The following is an 18,007-nucleotide window of genomic DNA, read 5'->3' on the forward strand; positions in this document are numbered from 1 at the left end:
CTCCTCTGAGCATGTGTCTACCCTCTGACCCTTTCACTCCGACAAATGACGCTTCAGCACCACCATACTATTAAACCCCCACAGTGCCACAGCACGTCATGCGCCTTTGACTTAAGAGCGAATTTCAGCGCGCCGAGGGCACCGTGGGTGCCGTGGGAGTAAAGGTTGGGGGTGGTGGTGGTGTTGCTGGTGTGTGGGGGTCAAAGGTGGGAGGTCAGACAGCTGGTAAACATCTTTAAATACTCCTTTATAACACCATACATTCCTTCACAGCAGGGAACGGTTAGCAAGGCATCCATCCCTGCCTGATTTAGCTCTGTTTTTGTGTGTGTGAAGGATAACCTCAAGTTTTTGTATACTACATACTTTTGTGAGTCAGACCAAGCTATGGCATGCAAATAAAATATATTTTTAGAAGATGGCAAAAAACAAGACTAAATTTATTCTGCAATATTCAAAACAGCAACACCCCGGCAGAAATCGTGTGGGTGGGGGTTGTTGCTGGGCTTGTTTGTTTTCCTGCCTGCAGTATCCACGCTGATTTTAAGTGATGGTAGAGTGGGTGGGGTGGTGGGCCTTTTAAGTCCTGCAACTAATGCATAAACAAGACCGCTTTCTCTCTGTCTTGCTGTCTTTTATTCTCTCGGTGTGTGTGCGTTTGTCATTTTCCCACTTTGCACACCCATGCTGTGTATTGCGCTGTGTCACACTGCTCGGAGTTTTGAAGGAGACGGAAAGACTGAGACAAAAAACAGCAAAAGGACGGAAAGCTCTACTGTTCTGCTATGACTTAAAAGCAATGTGATAGACTTACCGACCCATACGTACAATTACTGGGTCTGGAAAAGACAAAGAAGAAGGCAGACAAAAGAAATACTGAAAGCTGTTTTGCATAGAGAATGACAACATAAGGGCAGAACACGCCAGTGAGAGCGAAGACACACCCCCTGCACTTTAAACACAATCAAACACACAAGTGGGAGGATATGGGGGTCTCTGATGGGGGCTTACTGGAGGTAGATGGTTGTATCACACTGGTCCCAGACAGGCTTTGGAGCCAGCCCCAGTGACATGGAGAACATTGGCAGTTTTCTACTGCAAGGAATCTGTTGGCGTTTAAAACAGCCCAGGAATCTTTCAGGCCTGTTTTCAGGGAAGAAATAAAAACTAGCAGAAAAGGCTCAACTCAAACTGTTTAAGATTGGCATAACGTAACCAATGTCCAACTTTTTTGCCATGCTCAGAATCAAGGCACTCGTAAGTGATATCGTAAAATCATAACATCATCACGTTATTCTGGTGGGTCCATACTAGAGGCAGAATGACTAAAAGAGCTTATAGGGAGTCTATTCCTGTTATTTCTTTGCAATATTACTGCATGTCCAGAGTTCATGCAATAAAAAAAATGGCTAATGCATACACAGAGTTAGATTACTGGAAAAGAGAAGTGAGAGAGGAAAGTTAAGCTGTGTTCATACCAGAGGTAATGCGGTGACCAAAAACCAAAAGGACAACTTCAAGCAACTATGGCCAAAAAAAGCTGCTGGTAACTCAAAATTGGAACCCAAGATGCAGGCAAGGAGGAGACTGTTGATTAACATATAACTTGGTAGTAAATATGGCAGTATGTTACCTAGGCAACCAGAGCCTGACATGTCTGCAAGCGACCACCAGTCAGCTTCAAAGACAGGGGGACTTTCAATAGGGACGCATCTTTAGCAGAGCTCTGACTGCAAAGTTGGTCATCAGTTTGGTTATCAAGAGTGGGTAGAGACAACTAGAATGAAAGAAGCCTTAAACTAAATAAAAGTGTGTTCTGCTCTAACCTGGTTAAGGATTACAGTATTTACATCGATAACCAGGGTCAATCCTGGTCCCAATCTCAAGTCAAGTCTTGAGACAGATTTTCAATATTTCACATTTGTCTGGCAGGGGTTAGTCTTTGTCTTTCACGTGAGGTCTTCTCGGCTCACGTTCTCATCTTAACCCTGTAGAAACCATGGGGTCAAATTTGACCCCATGGTTTCCCTAGAAAACCAATGGGGTCGGCTCTGACCCCATTGGTTCTCCAGGGTTAAAATCTCCCCTGAGGAGTTATCAGAAAGTAGTTATAAGACTAAGAAAAGCCAACAATCAATAATGATCAATATCTATGTGCACAACCGTGGTGCATCTTTGCCAAAGAGTCACCATCACTCCCCGAGCAGCATTCTTTGTAGTCAAATATTGTACCTTTTAAGTTTCAAAGTCATTTTATAAGGTCACATGTAAGACCACAGGTTCACAAAATTTCAATTTATAGTGTGCCCACTGCTTTAAATGTGACCACAACTGGTCAGTTCAATTACCAAATGACAATATTAAAGATAGTTGTTGAATAAAAGGAACAAAGAACGCTCATTAAGTGTGGTGACTTCTTGTCTATGTAACATTATTTAGAACGGTAGGCATGATTATGTTCAGCATTTAATAGATTAGGTAGAATTAGACCATTTTTAGACTGTTACATCTTTCTAAACATAAAATGATGTATAAATGTTATTCAATTCATTTTAATGTTATTTATAAATCCCCAAATCGCAACAATCGTCATCTCAAGGTAAAGGGAAGCTAAGGCCATATAATAATAGAAAGAAACCCCCAACAATCAGATGACCCTCTGAGAAAGCACTTGGCAACAGTGGGAAGGAAAAACTCCCTTTTAAAAGGAAGGGAAGCCACCTGCAGCTTAAGCCTATTGCAGCATAACTAAGGGAGAGTGTGTGGTCTAGCCCTAACTGTAAGCTTTGTCAAAAAGGAAAGCTTTAGGCCTAATCTCAAAAGTAGCAAGGATGTCTCTCTCTTTAATCCAAACTGGGAGCTGGGTCCACAGAACAGGGCCTGAAAGCTGTAGGCTCAGCCTCCCATTCTACTTTTAAATATCTTAGGAAACACAAGTAAGCCTGCATTCTGAGAGAGAAGTAGTCTATTGGGGCGATATGGTACTGTGAGCCGGGCCCTGATTATTCAAGAACTTGTATGTGAGGAAAAGGATATGGAGTTAAATGTGCTTAAACTTCTTTAGCATATACCCTTTTCCTTCAAGCGAGTCAGAAACACACAACAGTTACGAGGTGCATGACAGAAACGTGACAGCAGACTTCTAAGAGTATATCAGCAACACAAAATCAAAATGTCAACGAGGCAGAAGTAAAAAAAATAATAATGAGGAAATCTGAGCTTCATTCAGACACACACCATTGCAATTAGTCATTTGAAGAGTAACAGAGTGAACAAAAATTGAGAAAGAGCATAAAATGTTGACATCCATGCCAGGCACCAAGCTGCTCATCTTCTTGGCGCCAGGCAGAGTGCTGGCTCTCACTCAACCAGGAGGCCCATTTTCCCCCCCATGCTTTTTATATTTCTTTTGTTTCGGTTGTTCATCATAAGAGTTGTGTACAACTCGTTCACTTGCTCACTTTGCATATTTGGATCACCCTCACTCGTCTTCCTTTATTGGACAGAAAACGACGGCCATTTTTTTTCTTCCCTCCCCTAAACGCCTCCGGGCCTTGAAATACATGCAGGCTGAAATCCAAAGCCCCTAATCACAGCTAAGGGAACAGGCTGACTGGAGAGTCACGATTCGTAGCAAGGGAGGAACGGAGCAAGAGAAGGGAGGGAACAAAGGGAGAATAGGTGAAAATGAAGAGAGGGACAGTGGGAGAAAAAAAAAAAAGGCTGTCAATATACACGGGCGTTACGCAGAGAGGAAGCTAATCAGCCATTAATACAAGTGACACTCTAGCTATTGAGAATACAAAACACAGGGCTTGATTGAAGGTCTTGTCTGATGCAATAGCGCTTCAGTTTGAATGCGTCTGTCCTTTTTGTCTATGTGAGTGCCTGAGTTTGCGTGACTACGATTGTCAATGTGTGATTTCACATGTGTGTGACAAGACTACAGAAATGTGAGTGTATGAGACGTATCTGCATGGATACTATATGTATGTGCTCATTATATGCGACTATAGATCGGTCTGTGTTCGTGGCCCGACACTTCGGTGCACCTCAAGCTGCTCAACGGTCGTCAAGCTCGCTCAGCAAGAAGCAGGCAGTTCCATCTGGTCAAGCCATCCCTGTGTATTTTAAGTGTGTGCTGTCTGCATGCGTGTGCGTGTGAACACCACCATGCAAAAATGTCTGTACATCCTTGCATACATATACAAAAAGCACGTCTTCCATTGGACTTCCAGACTTAATTTTGACGCTCCGTTTGCTGGCATGACGGCAAGAAAGCCTCTGAGGTAAATTAAAGGCGATGACAACAAAATGAGAGGATGGAGAGTCGAAGAGGCAAAGCCACCTGGCTTGGCCCCAGCTCACTGCAGCACATTTGCTTGATAAACTAAAAAAAAAAAAAAATTCTGAAGGCACTTAAAATTACAGCTACTAAGTTACAAATACACAGAACAATTTTCATTTAGCAACAGAATGCTTTTTCAACGATTTACGCCTAGGGTATTGGCTGCAGGAGTAAACCGAGGATGTGGCGCCTCTCTCTGTGTGGCTGTGTGTGTATTTGTCACTAACAAGGTCCCGCAAGGCTGCCTCGGTCACCTGGGTATTGCAGTACGCTCGTAGCCAGGTCCACTCATGAATGAACCCAGAGCAACAACAGTAATTCCCAAGCATTTTCCACCAGAGCTACTGTATGGGTGCGTATGTGTGAGGGGCAGGCTACAGTAGAGCTACGGTGCAGCTGGCTGCTACGAAGAGGTGAACCAGCTGCCCCTTTTTACCCTCATTATCCATGACATATAGCACGGAGACTATCGTACGCACACAAAAAAACCCTACAAATTTCTCAACTTTGGGAGAAAAACACCGTTACAGCACGCTGAACAAAATCCACTGAGCCGAAGCACAGGTTTGCCAATTTTCTCTTTCAAGCTACAAATATTTATATCCCCTCCTGAATGAAGAAAAGAAAAACAAAGATATGGAAAGAATGTGCAAGTCAGAGGTAGTTCAATCACTAAAAGTCCCTGGCAGGGCTCATTTATGTGGAGAATCTCCTTGCAGAAGGGTTTTTGCCAATGGGTGATGACCTCAGGAATCAACAATGGCGATTGCTGATATTTTGATCTAAGCCTAATGTCATTGTGCGTTTAAAAACACCATTTTTATCTTCTTCTGGAAACTTTTTTCCACCAGAAATTCTCTCTCTCACTCTTTTTTTTAACTCCTCAATGTGGGAGTGTTAAAAAAAAAAAACACTGATTAGCCCAAACTCCAGCTTAAAAGTGTGTGAATACAGATTTGGATGTAAACAGCAGAGGCACTCTGCCACAAAGCAACTGGGAATGCAACCAATCATGTGACATTTTAAATAAATTATATTCATACTTTAATCAGGCACGGGTGGTAATGTTCTTGATTTTCCGCACAAACAAGTTGCTTTGTTTGATCTCACAAAGCAGCGAGTCCACCTCAGGCTTTTTGATTTTACGTTTTCATGTTTTTGTTTTTTTCCAGTTTTCTATAAATGCCTTCACCCAGGCTCCTTCCCCGCTCTGCATGCCTTCCCTTAATTCCTTTGACGATCACTTGTTTTCTTTAGTTTTTACAAACTTCCCCCGCTGCTTTCCACCCTCATCCATCTCTCTCCTCTGTCTCTCATCTCAACATCACTCGGCTGCCGATTTTTTTCTCTTGTTTGTTTTACCCTTTTCCCTCGGTCCACCCCCTGCCTGCCTAACTTTCACTCCTCCATGAGTAAAGGAAGAGAAGAAAAATCGCAACACGGTGACTGGTCGTCACAAGGTAATGTCAGGACCGCTGGGGCCGAGACTGACGCACGCATACACGTGCGGCTGCATCTTCCTGGGCTTAGTGAGCACGACTGCGCGTTTAAAATTTAGAGTAAAATCCACATCACAAGAACAAAGACTCCCACACTGAGACAGCGAGCATTTGAAACAATTAGATCAGCTAAGATCAAACAGCAGTCCTTTGAATAAACACGTTTCAGTGACAGGGAGGCATCCTCCTTGTAATTAAAAGAGAGGAAAGCCTGTTGTTTGGCCCAGCGGAGTAATAAGGAGGCGGGGAGATTTGTGGGGTTGGGGGGTGGAGGAGTGGGAAGTGATCAAATGACACCCTGACATTTGAGCCCGAAACAAACTAATCGATCGTGATTAAATTATTCATCTGTCTGTTTACCGTGGAAATGGAGGGGTTTGAAGGAAATAGGAGGGAGAAGGGAAAGAAGTGGGGAGCCAGTGACAGGTGTGATGTGAATTTCCCATACTAATCTTAACATAATGATTTTCTGTGCGTGCTGGAAATGCTGCAGTGGCCATACCTACTTTTAGGTACTTTGTATCTGCTTTGGTTTCAGCGCTATTCGATAATAAATTTATAGAATCTACTATGAGGCTGTTTTGCAAAGACAAACACCCATGGCTATGTTAGCCCTGTGCTAATAGCCGTGTTCTGTGTTATTCATGTGGACATGTGTGGTCTCGTGATTTAAAACCATTCATTTGTATAACTGCAGTGTAATCAGACAAAATTACCAGTTAACTGAAAGAAAACAGTGAGCAGGGTAAATGCAGAGAGAGATGTGCTTGTGGGGAAGAATAAACCAAACAAACAAACAAAAACAGCTGCACTAAAGGCTAAAGGGTACAGGAAGTCACTAAATCTAGCCACAAATCACCAAGATGGTAACACGACCTGATTCCACAGATTGAAAGTGTGACCTATGTCTATCCGTCTGAGGCTGATCTGGGCTTGGGTCGTGGGGGTAGAAGTCCAAGCAGAGACCCTCTCTCCAGCCACAGGCACAGACATTCCCAGATCAATAATCTCTCAAATATGTCCTGGGTCTACCCCACAGCCTCCTCCCAGTCGGACATGCCCGAAACATTCACTTGGCTCCTTTCAATGTGGAGGAGTACCGGCTCTCCTGTGAGCCGCTCCAAACTGATGAACCAGATATCATTTGGAGGAAGCTCATTTCTACTGCTTGTTACTCAATGCCGTTCTCTGAGTCACCGCTCACAGCTCGTGATCATAGGTGAAGGTTAAAACGTAGATCAACCAATAAATCTACTTCGCTTTCACACTCAGGTCTCGTCCCCATGAGAAACTGTACAGGATTCTCATTATTATAGCCACTTCACCAATCCATCTGTCGATCTCTTGTCTCTCTCCTTCGCTCACTCTTGAAGAAGGCCACGAGGTACTTGAGCTCCTCCATGTTGGGCAAAAACTTATTTCCAATCCAGGCACGTCACTGTTTTTCTGACTAAGAACCATGGCCTCAGACTTGGAGGTGCTAATTCTCAAGCAATCCACCTCAAACTCCAGTTGAAGAACTGCATCAGCAGAAGTGGAGGCTTGTGCTAGATTAAGCTAACAGAGCCACACCAAACGTAAACAGCAGAGATGAGACCCCGAGACACTCTCAACTCCTTGGCTGTACCTAGAAATTCTATCCACAAAAACTGTGAACAGAATCAGGCAGTCCTAACTGAGTCCATCACCCACTGAGAACTAGTCCCCAACGATGGGCCTCATACTCTATCTACATGGGCAGTAGGAAAGAACAGTAAAACATACTTTACTACAAAAATATGACAACATTTAAACTGTGATTGAAAACTTAAACTGCCCTGTCAAAAAGGACCACAAATACACTTGGACATGCAGAGAAAAATGTACACAACGCTCTGTAACCTCACAGTCCAGTTTCTCCAGAAACTCAATATGGCTCCTGCGCTCTCCCTCCCAGCCTACTGCATTCCAGAGACAGAATAGATGACCCTGCTTAGGATGACATTTTAATGAGTGTGTGTGGGAGAGAGGCTCTAAGAGGGTGACGATAAAAGGGCACACACATGCACTGGCTCATGCACACAAAGCCCGATGTATACTGATACAAAGAGCTACTGAGCACAAGTGTCACGCACATGCACAAAAAGACAAACACACATGAATACAAAGTACCGTACACATACAAACATGCACATTAGCAGCCACACACAGAATCATCTGAGCCCCCTGTTCTTAACGTTTAGGGAATAGCTCTGTTCTTGGTATTATAGCTCTGCGTCACATAGCAATCCTTTAATAATCACCGCAAGCTTCTGGCCAATGCCCACAGGCTGCACCTTTATATTGACAAGCCAACAGTTAACAGCGCAAAAGCTGAAAAACAAATTGACTGCCATATTTTGATACTGAAGTACACTGCCATTTCCCTGGAAAGATTTTCACTCCTGCAGGCAGGAAGTCAATATGTTTGTCCAAAAGACTTAAAATTGAGATTTATCTTGTTTTGACATTTACACGCAAGTAGATGAGGACGCTACTACAAAGCTGGCCTACTATAGCTCACAGGTATTCAATATTTAAATGAATATCACTCAGCATAACATTAAGAGGACGTTCAATCGGTTTCAGCGAATAAGGAAAACAACACCTTTTAATAGTTTACTCTGACTTCATAAGGGGCATTTGGCCCAGCTTGCCCTCATATCTTAAAAAACAAACAAACAAAACTTTAAGAAATAAGAGCTAAACAAAAGCCTATATGGACAAAAGTACTGTGCCACTTGTATAATATACCTACAGGAGCTGCTCAGCCATGGAAACTCATGACATGAAGCTCCCGGTGCTGTTTTGGTGCTGATATTAATGCCAGACAAGGTTTGGAGCTCTGCAGTTACTGAGTCACCAGTGTGTTGGTGATTTTTACACATTATGCACCTCAGCACTCACCACCTCTGTTCTGTAACTCAACATGTAGTGGTTTCGAAATGCTTCCACAATGCTTACCACTTACAGTCGATTGAAGAGATTTCACAAACTGACTTGCTGCAGCGGGGGTATTTTGGTGATGCAGTACAACACTCAAAATCAGTAAAGAGCCCATTCATTTACAAATGTTTGTAAAAGCAGACTGCACAGCTAAGTGTTTTTACTTGTGGCAATAGGACTGAAATCCCTGAATTCAAGTAGCTACATTTTTAAGGACTTAACAAGTCATTTCAAGTAAAAAAAAAAGGAAACCTACTGCACATGGCCTTCATTAGCACATTGCTTAAATTCAAATCATTTTACTAGCTAAAATTTCCTCCTGTTCTTTTACTGTCGCTTTTTTTGAAAAAAAAATACAAAAAGAGAGATGTGTCGACACATCACTTCTTAGAGTGCATGCACAGATAGTTAACCTCAGCAGTGGCAGATTATATTAACCTTTTAGAGGAAGTGTTTGCATATGGAAGAAGAACAGAAGGAGAGAGAAAGAGCACTGCAGTATAGCCGATGGGTTGAATTAATGAGATTGTAGGTATCTGCATGGCTGCACATTTTGACTGGGCTTTGGATGGAGGACAGAGAGAGAGCGAGAGAGAGAGGAGAAAGGGGGGGGGGGGTCAGAGAGAGCAAAGGAGGTGAAACACACACACACACACACACATTGCCGCTGAAAGCCTCTCGTCTTCAGCTCCTCAGTTATAACCTTCAATTAACCTTCCTCCTGAATACAGGGGTGCATGAGTAGTCTGGGTAAGTGTGAGTGTCTGTGATTGTGCACATGTGCTGGCTTATTCTTCCTGACATCTCTGTGTGTGTGTGTGTGTGTGTGTGTGTGTGTGTGTGTGTGTGTGTGTGTGTGTGTGTGTGTGTGTGCTGACTGGCTCACTTGCATCTGTTTTTGCTCAGCTAGAAATCAATTTTACCTACCCCCCCTTCTCCGATCAGTAAGCATCTAAGGTTCATTGATATTCCAAACACTGCAAACCCATATTTCTTTATTAGTTTAATGCTGCTGAGCTCTGGACATCTAACTAAATAACTGGACATATATGGAAATGCCAAAACACAAGCAGCATGTCAATTCGTAGTGAGCTAACATATCATATTCTACATTTTGCTTTCCAAATAAGTGTTCTCACAATGCTTTGCAACACGAGGCGTTTCCGTGGCATTTTTAAGTCTTCCTTAGCCACCGTTGGGTGTGATGTATATACAGACTGAATTCTGTCATCTCACAGACAGCTGGTCTGAACAATGAATAGGACAGTTGCAGTTAAAGTCAGCGGCAGATATTTCCACAGACCGTGTGGTGTAAGAGAATGCTGACGTGGAATTTTTCTCTGGTGCCTGTTTTATCTAAAGCAGGTGAGTTGAAGCGCTTAGGCCTTATTTTGGGAACCTCCTCTGCTATCACTTTACAGAACATACAGTATATCAGCTCAGGTCACATAGAGGAGGGACAGAAAGGTGCAAGATTTACAGAAAAAACACTAGAAAAAACGTTTCTTTCACCTATATTATGCCTGTTAATATAGTCTTAATTTCTTCACCACCTAAGGCCAGGAATTTGCTAAAAATAGAAAATTCCTGGCTGCGAGGAACACACACACACACACACACACACACACTTCATGCAGCTGCTCAGAGGGAGTGCTGAATCAAAGCTGATGAGGGCTGAATAAACAGTGAACATCTGTGTGTGAGCTTATTCATAATGTGAGCTATAGTGAGGTGTAAAAGGTGCATGTGTGTCCGTGAATGCAGAGAACCACTCTCACTCACTAACCTTCTCTGTCAGACTAAAAAGCTGTTCACCCACCCACCCCCACTCTGCATTCCACTACCAGACTTGAGGGGCCCTAAATGACTTCCTGACTGCCCGTCTCCCTTTCACACATATACAAACACAAGTCCAGCTGACCTGTGCAAATTCAGTTATTTAAAGAAAGGTACAGCAGGGGAATGGGCATTTGAGTATTCAGAAGGACTCAAACGAATGTGGACACACTGTGTGTATCCATGTATGTTTGTGCAGGAATTATGTTTTATGTATGTTAACAGACTTGGCAACATCACATCGCAGTTGTCCTGGCATTTAGATGTAAGATGCAAATATTGGGATAAAGGAAGGGGAAATAACAAGAGTCTGCATGTACATCTCTACTTTTAGGCACCTGAATGACTTGTGGTCCGCCCTCTAGAGGCTACACAATGCAACAAGGTTGTTAAGTGTTGGTTGTCCTGCATGCCACTATTCACATTAAACTAATTAGAAATATAGCAACCCTGCTAAAAATTTTGTTTATAAGGGAATGTAGCAGTGCAGAAATATTGTAACTTGCAATAGTTATGCAAGAATACAATTTCCAAGCACACCTGAAAATGATTGTCCTGAGAGATTTGAGGCAACTTTAATTAGGAAACTTCCATACCTTCAATCGGAAACGGCAACAAACCCACATCCTCTCATCAGTTTCAAACCCTTAACCATTCTTCGATTTCAAATCATTTCTGTAATGAAGTCGTCCACTTGTAATGCAGCTATCATCCCAACCCAGCTTTTTCTCCCCAATAATGTCTTATTTTATTCTTTTAAGCTTTAACAGATCTTTAAATTCTGATATTATTCTCACTTGCTTTATAAATGTAATCAGCCCCAATACAAAAAGAGCTTTTGGATCCCCAATTAGTTAACAATTGTAGTCTAGTTTCTAAGCTATCGTTCTTATCTAAGGTTATGGAGTTCAGTCATTTTAACTCAATTATTGAATGAATAGTAAAATATTGGTAATATTTCCTAGTCAGATTTTGGAGCTCACTAAAGCACAGAGACTGTGCTTTAAAAAGTTAAAAGTTCACAAGGTTACAAGGTTTACATCTCATAGAGATGACTCCTCAGTTTGAATGCTTTTGTAAGCACAACCTTTGATGCAGTTCAGCACTCTTGTACCTACCAGAAACTTAGGCTGGGATTAAGGAATCTGTTTCAAATTTTCTGCATTCCTACAACGTTACCAGAACCTTTTCTGTGGCCACAGTTGACGCTTACTCTTCTGTTGCCCATTTTCATTTTGATATTGGTCCACCACTCCAACAACCCCAGCATTATTGTGGGAAGTAAGTCTTAAACAGAAATCTAGACCACAAGCAAGGTGAATAAAAGAGAAAAAAAACAACAACAACAAGAATTGCTCATTTCATAGTGGATTTTTGGTTAACTTTATATATTTAATCCCGTATTTAAATCGAATAACTCAGCAATTCATAAATGTTATGGACATGTTCACGTTTTTTTATTTTTTGTTCTAAATGTGAAAGCACTATATTGATATTACAGGCCCATGGGTAAATGTCTTTTCCCACTTCTCAGTGTCAGGCTGAGATTAGAGGAAGCTGACAGCTGAAGGCAAAAGCAGACCAAGGCTAAGTTTACATATATTTTGACATAAATTTCTTCTCGCTTGTTTATGAAATACGGCAGATTGGATTAGGTATAAAATTCTTAGTGGAACAGAGAGACAAAGATGAAAATTGAAGCAGAGACACCATAACAAAAAAGACCACAAGCACAGGCACTATAACACAGCCATTTTAAATGCACCAACATCCCCTCTCTTTGCCCCAATCTTGCTCTGTGTGAATAAAAAATTCATGAGAAGCTGACAATTTACACAAAAAGACTACAACCAATATTCAACCTCTACTGGTACCACTCAACCTCCACTTAACATCCAAGAGGTAAGGGAATGAGGTGCACTACGGAAATAAGTACGGAGGACATACACTACTCACTACAGGTAACCTTTCCCTTCAGCCCCGGAAGGCGTATTGGACTATTTCAAACATTGAGAATCAAAATAGAAAAGCAGGAACTGCCTTGTGGTCCTCAGACTAGCTGCAACAGTGGTTTTTCATTTGAAGTTGAAGCTGCATGGGAGATAATCAGACTGCTTCACATTTGAGAAGTTATCCGTTTGGCAAAATGTATTGCATCAACCGGGGTTTTCATATGCAAAGCAAAAAAAGAGACTTTTGCATTAACTTCCACAATAAGCTGACATCCTGTGATCACTCAAACACACAAAAATGTATTACTCCTCTGTACTTCTTAATAGTTTCTAAAAAAAATCTTTTAAAAAGTAAGTTCAGGAAATGTTTCTGAACTATAGAAATGTGTAAAGACCACGTTACCCAGGTTGGAAACGGTACTGATGTGTACAATTCTTATGAAGAAGAGGGAGAGAACATGTTCAAAAGCTGTCAAACTCAAGCTGGAAAAAGATTTTGAGATGAGACACGGATGGAAACGGAGACCGAGCCTCTGCTCTTCGATCAGTGTAAAAATGTCCATGATGTTCCGGGCCATGCCGTGGCTTGTAAATTAAAGAGTGGAGGAAGTTACCAGATCATTTAGGAATGATAAGACGCTGAGACAGAAACCAGTGCACTGAGAGAAGAGCGAGGAAGCACTGCAAATCCTGCTGGCAAAGAAGCAACACGGCAGATTGTCCAGAGGGGAGGGGGAAATGTTCGATTTAATTATGTTTCATTGTAGATAAATCATCACACTACTGTCCTAACAGACCTACTGTCTGTTCAAAAGTTTGCATATACGTGCGTCATGCTCTGCAGGACTCCAAACATCTCCATTGCACTCATCTCCAATTTCACAGAGGAAGCCGTCTGCAAGATTCCTCCCACATGCTGCAAAGCTGCTGTTGTACCCTTTAACAAATCAACACTGCAAATCACAGCTGCAAGTGCTTCTTTTTTCTTTTTTTTTTGAGCACAGCACTTGATTGCAACTTTAACGCAGAACTAAGATGGGCCAGTAGGCAACAGGCTTTCAGGGTCAATAAGGTGAGCATTATTTTGGCAACTGTAATCAAATTGCATTCTTGTTACTATTTTTCCACTTGAGCGCCATCCAGGGCAGGAGAGACAGGGAGGGTGTAGAGAAGCCGAAGGATCGAGCGCTCTGGCTCAGGAATGCAAAAGGGAAAATAAAGCTGAGGAGAACAAAAACAACGAGCGGAGTGGGAAAGAGAGAAAATCAATACCTTGCCTCGAAGAGAGGCCTACACCAAAGGTGCAATTATGCTAAATGTGTTTTGTTTACGCGGCGGCAGGCCACAGAAATTTCACAACTTGGAGGAGGGGGGTTATGGGGGCTGAGCCAAATTAAAACATTATGACTCCAGGGTATAATAACCCCAAACAAACATGTCCTGAATTTTCTATCCTATCTTTACATTTTTGGCATTTTGTCAGGAATGCAAGATAGCACTAAGGGCGAAGGCATCTTTATATTATAGTTTGTTTGTTTTTGTTTTTTTACCCGTTAAGCTGTTATTGGCCTGAAAATATACATTTAGGTCTCTCTAGCGATAGTTCCTCTGATCCACATGGCCTTTTTCACTAGGAAACTTGTGAGTACTGTGTTGGTGGTTGTTTCCCAGTTGTCACATGATTTTTTGATTGATGTACCAGTATGCACGCCAAGTCTAACTGCATAGACATGTCAGTCTTGATGTGAAGTGGATTATGTCTCAGAAAAAGCCCTTTCTGGTCAGGTTTCTGGCACAAACTCAATACTCATGACAAACTCTTCTACCGCCCCTGCAGCTCACATGCTTCTGAGCAAGAGAATCAACTCCATCTGTATACCTGTATAACACTGGTAAACGGACAGGTTCTTATATAGCACTTTTCTACTTTGAGCGCTTTTATACAACTTCTCTCATTCACCTATTCATACCTGCACTTTTTTCATGCAGACTGGAGCAGATGGGGGTCGAACCACCAACTTTCTGATTAGTAGGTGACCTGCTTTACTTTCCACAGCCAACCACTGGTGCGCTGTAAGCTGTTAATTTACAGTTTTGGTCTTTTTCGGCACAGTATTTTTGTTTACCATATTCTCATGTAGCTTTTCTGTCCCATGAGAAAAAGTTTGGAACTGTGTAAACGTGAAAGCAGCCTGTTTGAAAACAGTTTGCATCCTTCCTGAAAACCCTCCCAGAAAAACAAGAAAGAAAAGAAACGTAGCCCAAACCCTTTCACCGTGTTGGAATAGTCCACTGGTGCTAAGTATAGCAAAAGCTGTCAGACTAAATGTAGCTCCGAAACAACTGTGGGATTGGATCGTGCACAGGTTCAGTCACCCTCAGGTTTGAACAATGGTGAGTTCCTACACGACATAACTTCATATTCAATATTCACATCTAAATATCATGTGATAGCGTCAATCGGTGGAGTACTTCAGGTAATCGTGGATGCACGAAGGTGTTTAGTGGCAAAGGAGATAGTTCTCCTTAAATGCAGTGCTGCAGGGAACCACAACACACCTGAGGTGTAACAACTTGAAAGGAGTAAGGAAATGAATATAGCAAGGTTTCCGTCAGAAGATGCTACCACGCTGCAAAAATAACATTTCAGTCCCAAGCACAACTTAAATTGTCAACAGCTGTTCCATCTACTTCCTAAAAATGCCATGGCAATGTCTTGATGCTAATCCAATCAACAGTCTTCTCCAAGGGGCTGACTTGTTTGACAGTGTAAAGTCCCCGTTTGTCAAAACTGCGGTCTGCTGTGAAATTTGAGTCGACGTGTGAAGGACATGATGATAGCATCAGGTGACAGCAACTGCCAGTGTACCATAATAGAGGGCCAATGCTGAAGGAAAGGTGAGCACTGAGGATCTGCAAACTAAATTTCGTAGCATGCTTAACTGAGCTGGTAACCATCAGTTACTAGTTTGAGAGGGGAGAGAGGGCGGAAGGGAAGCTTGGTGGCGGTACTTTAGGCTGACTGAATGCTGGGTTGATATTTGCTGGGAGGAATGCTGCAACCGAAGTTAACATCAAGAGGTGTCATCTGATTTCTTGTGGAGTGCCAGGTGATGAGTCGGATGCTGCTAGATGAAAGCAGAGGGGAACATAATTCACCTTGTGTCAACAGCACTACAACAAGCATGACATCAGCCCAGAAAGTGATGGGGGGGGGGGGGGGGGGGGGGAAGCTGTGTCCCGACAAGCCAAATGGTACTGCACCATGATGCCATGTTTACTCATGAGAAGAGTTCAAACGGAATTAAACAGGACCGTAATAGTCAGTAGGAAACCTTTGAATTCAGTGCAGGCGAGAAATCAAATCTTGCCTCAAGTGCATATAGCACTCCAGATCACCTGCTGCCTTTATCAGCAGATACTATTTCGATCTGCAGCTTTTAGCCCATTTTCCTCCACCGCAGAGGTCATCCAAAGACACCAACTCCAGTCGAGGCAGAGTAAGCAAGGAAGGAGGTGCCGAGTTAGAAATGGATGACCTGAAATAAGGGGGAAAGTTTTGTAACCGAATGCATCAAAGCTGAAGATTACAGCTAAAACACATTTCCCTTCTTCTTTTTTCTTCTTAATAATGGGGGAGGGGAAAGAAGCAAGAAAGTAGGGATAAAGAAAGGAGAGCATTTCTGTTATAGAGTAGTCAGCCATGTCCTTCCAATGCCTTCTGTTCCATACCCTACAATGCACTGACATGCTAAACTGTAAGCGTACTGACACTTGCTTGTTGGTTTCTCCTTTTCCCTTTCCGGATTTTTAAAATTTGCGTTCACGATCTGTCTTCCTCACTTCCTGCCCTCTTCTTTTCATGCAATCCTTTCTTCCCTCTCCAGTATTCTCCTTGATAGGGCTGGAAGCTTTGGTCTCAAAGGAATCACTGTATCTACCCTCCTCCTCCTTCAAATCTACCTCCTACTCCTTGCCTCCATCTCTCTTCTTCCTTCCTAATAAAATAAGATCCTGCTTATAAAACACACACACACACCTCAACATTCTTCTTTCTCCCGCCCTCCTTTCTCAGCGCCCAGTGCTGTGTGCCTATGCTACCCGGGGCCAACAGGTCAAGTGCATGCAATCGCCTCAGCTAACGACCTGCACCGACTCAGATCAAGTGAGACCATAGACTCTGGGTAAAAATAGCCTGCACATTTGGCTGCTATTCAAAGCCGAAGTGCAAATTGGCTTCATGGAGGAGGGAGTTCTTTGGAATGCTTTGGATGCTGGTGGGCAAGGATTTGAACTCTTGCAAACATCTTAAGCACATCAGATTTAATTTGCAGCATAAAACCATAGCAAAAGAATATTTTAAATTGTGTCTTGTGTGACTTTTGGACGGCAAGGTATCCTCCTGTTTGTTATTCAAGACTCGATTACACTGTTGTTGGGCCAGGAGATAAATTGAAGTCATAAGGGCAGGAGCCAAAGTCACATGATGACGAGGACGAAGGAATGACTGACCACCACCGAGTAATTGGGGCGAGGTGATAAGCTCTGAGGGAATCATATGATAGGCCAAGCAGGAAGCAGACACATTCCTTAACCCAAACCTGGTTACAGTTAAATGCTACACTATTCTCCACATACCTACTGAGGTTTGCAGATGTGAAATGCGAGCACAACCTTCATGTGCACAGATGGTTGTTGTTAAATTATGTTAGGATCACACACTAATACAGACACACGGGTAAGGTTGAGCAGTAACAATATGTGTGAGCGCTCACGTACACAACTCTATTTTGGATAGGACGGCCTTATCTGTTTGCATGCGAGCGCTGGCTTCAGCTATTAAAAGTGAAAGCCATCAAGTAGAGGTTTCAATTACAAACCTGGTATAAAAAAATTAAAGGTGCTTGAGCAGGCTAATAGCCACTGACTCCTCTCCGCACAAAAGCGATATGCACACAAGCAAAAGCTCATTTGCAGTGGTATGCCAGCCGTTTCACTCCATGGATACCTTTTATCTCATTGACATCAAAGTCATTAGTACACTGGAATTGTGTTGCAATTGTTGCATATTTCATTTGAAAGACTCTGAGAATTTTAATTTCTGTTTTTTTTCAGCACAGCTGCCGACTTCAACAAGTGAAAAGGCTTACTCACCAATCCCTCTTTTTAACCGTAAAACCACAGGGGTCAGACCTATCTAGCCATGACTCCACACATAGTTGGCACTCTCTGGATTCCATCTCATTAACAAAAGCCAGACCACCACTTCAGGCAACTGCAGGCCTCTATGGATATGCGCAACACACAGACGTGCACGTCTACATAGGGCCCTACAAGCTGCCCAAAAACACACTCACACACATACATGCAGAGTCATCTTAGGTTACTGATACCTTCTGACAACGTCT

General features: G+C 42.6%; 1 protein-coding gene across 11 annotated transcripts in view; it reads right to left on the reverse strand.

Moving 5' to 3' along the window:
- ptprsa (protein tyrosine phosphatase receptor type Sa) overlaps positions 1-18,007 on the reverse strand; it is a 236,639-nt gene that overhangs the window by 146,661 nt on the left and 71,971 nt on the right. Inside the window, exon 3 of one of the 11 annotated variants that reach the window (XM_085132278.1) lies at positions 815-839. The exons of the other annotated variants lie outside the window; for them this stretch is intronic. The gene's annotated coding sequence lies outside the window, so the exon portion shown is untranslated. The remainder of the gene's footprint in view (positions 1-814; positions 840-18,007) is intronic. 11 annotated transcript variants of the gene reach the window in all.

The sequence above is a fragment of the Neolamprologus multifasciatus genome, chromosome 15 (genome assembly GCF_963576455.1).
Source record: "Neolamprologus multifasciatus chromosome 15, fNeoMul1.2, whole genome shotgun sequence".
In the NCBI taxonomy this organism is placed as follows: Eukaryota; Metazoa; Chordata; class Actinopteri; order Cichliformes; family Cichlidae; genus Neolamprologus; species Neolamprologus multifasciatus.